Source organism: Salmo trutta, chromosome 13 (assembly GCF_901001165.1).
Source record: "Salmo trutta chromosome 13, fSalTru1.1, whole genome shotgun sequence".
Lineage (NCBI taxonomy): Eukaryota > Metazoa > Chordata > Actinopteri > Salmoniformes > Salmonidae > Salmo > Salmo trutta.
Window position 1 is genome coordinate 77323376 of NC_042969.1, and position 6425 is coordinate 77329800.

General features: G+C 42.5%; 1 pseudogene; it reads right to left on the reverse strand.

Annotated features, from left to right (window-relative positions):
- LOC115206552 (proton-coupled amino acid transporter 4-like) overlaps positions 1-6425 on the reverse strand; it is a 231126-nt pseudogene that overhangs the window by 189646 nt on the left and 35055 nt on the right.

The following is a 6425-nucleotide window of genomic DNA, read 5'->3' on the forward strand; positions in this document are numbered from 1 at the left end:
ATTCGTTTACCAAGCTCTCTAGTCTCTGATATACTTTATACATGGTGACCTACGTTAGCACCAGACGTTTACCAAGCTCTCTAGTCTCTGATATACTTTATACATGGTGACCTACATTAGCACCAGACGTTTACCAAGCTCTCTAGTCTCTGATATACTTTATACATGGTGACCTACGTTAGCACCATACGTTTACCAAGCTCTCTAGTCTCTGATATACTTTATACATGGTGACCTACGTTAGCACCAGACGTTTACCAAGCTCTCTAGGCTCTGATATACTTTATACATGGTGACCTACGTTAGCACCAGACGTTTACCAAGCTCTCTAGTCTCTGATATACTTTATACATGGTGACCTACGTTAGCACCAGACGTTTACCAAGCTCTCTAGTCTCTGATATACTTTATACATGGTGACCTACGTTAGCACCAGACGTTTACCAAGCTCTCTAGTCTCTGATATACTTTATACATGGTGACCTACGTTAGCACCAGACGTTTACCAAGCTCTCTAGTCTCTGATATACTTTATACATGGTGACCTACGTTAGCACCAGACGTTTACCAAGCTCTCTAGTCTCTGATATACTTTATACATGGTGACCTACGTTAGCACCAGACGTTTACCAAGCTCTCTAGTCTCTGATATACTTTATACATGGTGACCTACGTTAACACCAGACGTTTACCAAGCTCTCTAGTCTCTGATATACTTTATACATGGTGACCTACGTTAGCACCAGACGTTTACCAAGCTCTCTAGTCAGACTTTTGCTGGGGATGAGGATAGTTGGATGCTGATGTTTGGCTAGTATCCTGTGGGGATATTGCATGTCAGGTGGTAGGGCACATTATCACTGCTAAGTACCACACACAGACTGAAGAATTGCTCTCCGCTCTCTGTCCCGAGAAACGCCTCTCGATCTGGGCAGAGGAATTAATGATCGCCATTCATCACCAAACCTCCACATAAAGAAACATTGCTATAATGAGATCCCCAGACACTCGCACCTTTCTCTTTCTTCCATTCCCTCTCTCTCCCTCCTCTCTCCCCCTCCCTTCTCCCCTCGAGAAAATATGGATGCTTTCTAATTTGGCTTAAAAACAGTTTCATTTATACAGGTTTAGACCTGGCTGGCAAAAACAGTTTCATTTGAACAGGTTTAGACCTGGCTGCCAAAGTCACATACATATTCAATGAACAGATGTATTTTTCTTTCCCGTCTTCGCTTGTTCCTTCGTTTTTTATTTTCCTCTCCCCTTCTTGGTTGTGACTGATCAGTTCTTGACAGGGGCTTGTTACCTCTCCTCCTGATGTCTTGTCTGACTGCTGTTTGACTTGGTGATTAATGACCTCGTCTGGCAGCGAAATGAAAAGAATTGCAGCACCAACAACAGACAGAGGGATAGTGAACACGTCAACGACCTGGTCTCTGATGCACTGACTATGCATACAAAACACTATTCGACTGTAATGTATGGAAGCAGGCAGCCAACAGGAACATAGCGTTTTGTGTCAAAGTAAGTGGACACATCTAAATCACAATAAAAAGTTGGAAAGGGCCTCTCCTATTTGTCTACCTGCCCAAGAACCTTGCCTCACTCGCATCAAAACGTCTAATACACTTTACTTTCGAACCACACTAACTCTGCAACAGGGCCAGCCAGCCAAGGCTCCAACAGTGAGGGAGTTACTTCAGAGCCAGACAAGTAACATGCCAAAACTCCAGGGATCTATGAGACCTGACCAAAGCCACCGTGCCAGGAGCACCTGCCTTCTTACCACCACATCAAGCAGGGTGTGTGAGATGGCAGCATTAGGCTGAGAACAACAGGTGGTTCAGTTAACAAGCTAATAACACTGACCTCTCAGCCTGGGGCACAGCCCACTACTGAGAGAGGAGCAGACACATACAGAGATAGATGTGGACTGAGGAGAGAGGGAGGGATGGAGACAGAGAGAGACAGAGAGAAAGGTGGGAAGATAACAAAGAAGTAAAGACAAGAATGCAAATGAGAAGCAGAAAGAGAAAAGAGAGAGAGAGACATCGAGAGAGAGAGAGAGAGAGAAAAAACAAGAAAGCGGGGCTGATGGAAAGAGAAAATTGAAGGAAGAACATTGAGACAAGGTCAGATATTGAAAGACAAAAGATTGAATGAGGAGACTAAACTATTTGAAGTTCATCAAAGTGATGAAAATTCATAATCATCATTAATCCCCCCAAATATGTGTTCTTGACCGTGAATATCAAAGTGAGAAGTAATTTATTTCTCAAGGTGTCCGTCAGACACAACGCTGGTTGAGGTTGAATCACGTTCATCAGCCCCCCTCTCCCCTTCTGTTAGTCACGCTCGCTCGCCTCTACCTTAGCACTCGAGCGGATAATATGCAGTCACACATAATAACTCTAAAGAACAGCCTCTCTCTACCTGCAGTCATTATGACAGTTCTCCTTCGTTGATATATCCAACTAATTTGTCCTCAATTAAAATGTTAATTGACAGCAATTTAGTATTAAGGCAATGAAGAGGGCAATGAAGAGGACAATATGGGATTGTCAATGGGGAAGGGAGGCCTAGCCAGCTGTTACCTCTCAGACAATCGCCTACCGCCAACAGCGCCTTGCAACAAATCATCAGGCAAGAGTAGCAGCTTTAAGCCAATCACCTGAGTCATTGTGTCGTCTTTCTCTCACCACAGCAACCCAACGGCCATTTTGTGTTCATACCAAAAAGGTTGAGAACTCAACTTACTACTGCTGACCTCTGGTTGCCCACAATCCCCTTGTAATGAGAGAAGAAGTCAAACGTCCATGCTACCAATGAGACACGAACATGATCACTTTACATCCTATTACAGCTGTATGATATTACATCACCCTGAACATCCTATTACAGCTGTATGATATTACATCACCCTGAACAGCCTATTACAGCTGTACGATATTACATCACCCTGAACATCCTATTACAGCTGTACGATATTACATCACCCTGAACAGCCTATTACAGCTGTACGATATTACATCACCCTGAACAGCCTATTACAGCTGTACGATATTACATCACCCTGAACAGCCTATTACAGCTGTACGATATTACATCACCCTGAACATCCTATTACAGCTGTACGATATTACATCACCCTGAACATCCTATTACAGCTGTATGATATTACATCACCCTGAACATCCTATTACAGCTGTACGATATTACATCACCCTGAACATCCTATTACAGCTGTATGATATTACATCACCCTGAACATCCTATTACAGCTGTATGATATTACATCACCCTGAACATCCTATTACAGCTGTATGATATTACATCACCCTGAACATCCTATTACAGCTGTATGATATTACATCACCCTGAACATCCTATTACAGCTGTATGATATTACATCACCCTGAACATCCTATTACAGCTGTATGATATTACATCACCCTGAACATCCTATTACAGCTGTATGATATTACATCACCCTGAACATCCTATTACAGCTGTATGATATTACATCACCCTGAACAGCCTATTACAGCTGTATGATATTACATCACCCTGAACATCCTATTACAGCTGTATGATATTACATCACCCTGGACATCCTATTACAGCTAGCTGTATGATATTACATCACCCTGAACATCCTATTACAGCTAGCTGTATGATATTACATCACCCTGAACATCCTATTACAGCTAGCTGTATGATATTACATCACCCTGAACATCCTATTACAGCTGTATGATATTACATCACCCTGAACATCCTATTACAGCTGTATGATATTACATCACCCTGAACATCCTATTACAGCTGTATGATATTACATCACCCTGAACATCCTATTACAGCTGTATGATATTACATCACCCTGAACATCCTATTACAGCTGTATGATATTACATCACCCTGAACATCCTATTACAGCTGTATGATATTACATCACCCTGAACATCCTATTACAGCTGTATGATATTACATCACCCTGGACATCCTATTACAGCTGTATGATATTACATCACCCTGGACATCCTATTACAGCTGTATGATATTACATCACCCTGAACATCCTATTACAGCTGTATGATATTACATCATCCTGAACATCCTATTACAGCTAGCTGTATGATATTACATCACCCTGAACATCCTATTACAGCTGTATGATATTACATCACCCTGAACATCCTATTCCAGCTGTATGAAATTACATCACCCTGAACATCCTATTCCAGCTGTATGATATTACATCACCCTGAACATCCTATTCCAGCTGTATGATATTACATCACCCTGAACATCCTATTACAGCTGTATGATATTACATCACCCTGAACATCCTATTACAGCTGTATGATATTACATCACCCTGAACATCCTATTACAGCTGTATGATATTACATCACCCTGGACATCCTATTACAGCTGTATGATATTACATCACCCTGAACATCCTATTACAGCTAGCTGTATGATATTACATCACCCTGGACATCCTATTACAGCTAGCTGTATGATATTACATCACCCTGGACATCCTATTACAGCTGTATGATATTACATCACCCTGAACATCCTATTACAGCTGTATGATATTACATCACCCTGAACATCCTATTACAGCTGTATGATATTACATCACCCTGAACATCCTATTACAGCTGTATGATATTACATCACCCTGAACATCCTATTACAGCTGTATGATATTACATCACCCTGAACATCCTATTACAGCTGTATGATATTACATCACCCTGAACAGATCCATTCTACTACTAGTCTTGGTCCAGAGTAAAGTGCCAGACCTGCCAAGTCAGCCCTCTATAGCCCTGTGTGTGTGTGCACGCCCACACAATGAGGCTGTGGATCTGTTCATACACCACTCTGGACAGAGGCAGAGAGGGAAAAGAGTGTGACAGAGACAAAGTGTGTGGGTGTAAATGGGGAGAGGTGTGGGTGTAAATGGGGAGAGGTGTGGGTGTAAATGGGGAGAGGTGTGGGTGTAAATGGGGAGAGGTGTGGGTGTAAATGGGGAGAGGTGTGGGTGTAAATGGGGAGAGGTGTGGGTGTAAATGGGGAGAGGTGTGGGTGTAAATGGGGAGAGGTGTGGGTGTAAATGGGAATTCCATTAATATTTGTTTTTTATGCATACATGTCAAAATGAGCTTGGGATGTCCTTGTGTACATACGTCATGTCCATGAATATCACTGAACAGATAGTGTGTGTCTATGAATATCACTGAACAGATAGTGTGTGTCCATGAATATCACTGAACAGATAGTGTGTGTCTATGAATATCACTGAACAGATAGTGTGTGTCCACGAATATCACTGAACAGATAGTGTGTGTCCATGAATATCGATAAGTAAGAGTCTATATTAGTAAGAACACCTGTGTATGTCTATATGTGTGTGCATACATACGAGTGTGCCAGTGGTTTCAACACTCTCCAAACTTGGCCTGGGGCCTTAGATGAACTCTTATCAGTGAGCAAGGCTTTCTATCAGCCCACTGCAGAGCTCACCTCCTGGGCAGAGAGGCAGACAGCGCTGGGTAGAGGAGCCAAGCATGGGGTATGTATTAACATTACAGTATGCCTACACACCCCAGAGAGCCTTTAAGAAACCCCTAGCCCAATAAAAAACGGGTTTGAGGCAAGAGCAGAACCCCCATCCCTCATTGCAATATTTATGACTTCTGCTACATTTCTCATTCAGGAATTTCAATCGATCAGGCTGGCCGGCTGAAGTTTCAGCCACAGAATTTTAGTTCAAAAGAAGTGTCTCTCTAGCAGGCCTTCATAGGGAAAGACTAGAGCTACCCTTAAAGAGAAAGAAACCAAAACCAAGTGAAAACAAGTCACTTACTAGGTCAGCGTTGCTCTTAGAAAAGGGGGAAAGAGGGGAAGCGGTGAGAGAGAACTTCTCCTTTAACAGATCTAGTTTAAAATGTCCTTCTCTCTTTCTCTCTCTGCAGAGTGGCTTTCTGAAGAAGAAAAACAGATCCCCAGAGGATCCCAGAGCCCTATTGTGTAAATCAGAGGAGTAGATCCCTAGCAACTCTCTCTCTCTCTCTCTCTCTAAGTTGTGCTCCCTATTTTAAGAAGATTAGAACAATTATTATGTGCCATACTACCTTTTTTTGCTTGTCTCTCCCACTCGCCCTTCCTCCTTGAAGCCAGAGGAGAAAACTTGAACAAATTCACCAAAGACTTTAGCCCGCGGCCTGTAGCCATCTGCCCTGGACTTGATGGAAGAGTGAGGGGTAAGAGGCCAAACACTACCTATAGTCTCCCTAGAACCAAAAACAGAGGCATCCAAAGGTACAGCAATCTACCGTCTTAAAATATTTACTTACAGTCTGTTAGTTTATCCTTCAGAAAGGAGGGAGAGAGATCTTCAGACATGG